The sequence below is a fragment of the Penaeus monodon genome, chromosome 20 (assembly GCF_015228065.2).
Source record: "Penaeus monodon isolate SGIC_2016 chromosome 20, NSTDA_Pmon_1, whole genome shotgun sequence".
Classification (NCBI taxonomy): Eukaryota; Metazoa; Arthropoda; class Malacostraca; order Decapoda; family Penaeidae; genus Penaeus; species Penaeus monodon.
In genome coordinates this window covers 33946771-33947146 of record NC_051405.1, presented here as the reverse complement: position 1 = coordinate 33947146, position 376 = coordinate 33946771, and positions in this window count along the sequence as shown.

The window sequence follows — 376 nt, the reverse complement described above, 5'->3', positions numbered from 1 at the left end:
TGTACTGGCAAGGTCCTCGGACGTGCGGAGCTAGGCGAGAGAGTAGTAAAACAAAGGGAAACTATGGCTTCAGACCTATTAGTTTCATCACAGGACAAATCAGCAGTAATAGGTATGATTATTATTTTTATGTCTATATTCCTCTATGATTAAAGACATGGCACAGACATACATTGCAAATGCAAATATGTCAGCAAGGTTCGACTTGAATAGTCAGACAAATTCAATCCAAATACTAACTTGATATACCATTGACATCACAGGCAGCAAGTGATTGACATTTTAAGCTCTAGAAGTTAATGAACCTATTAGTGTTCTTGACATTCTGATTAGATCTTTTCTTAGTGTATGGAAAAAAAAAGATAAATGAAATAAA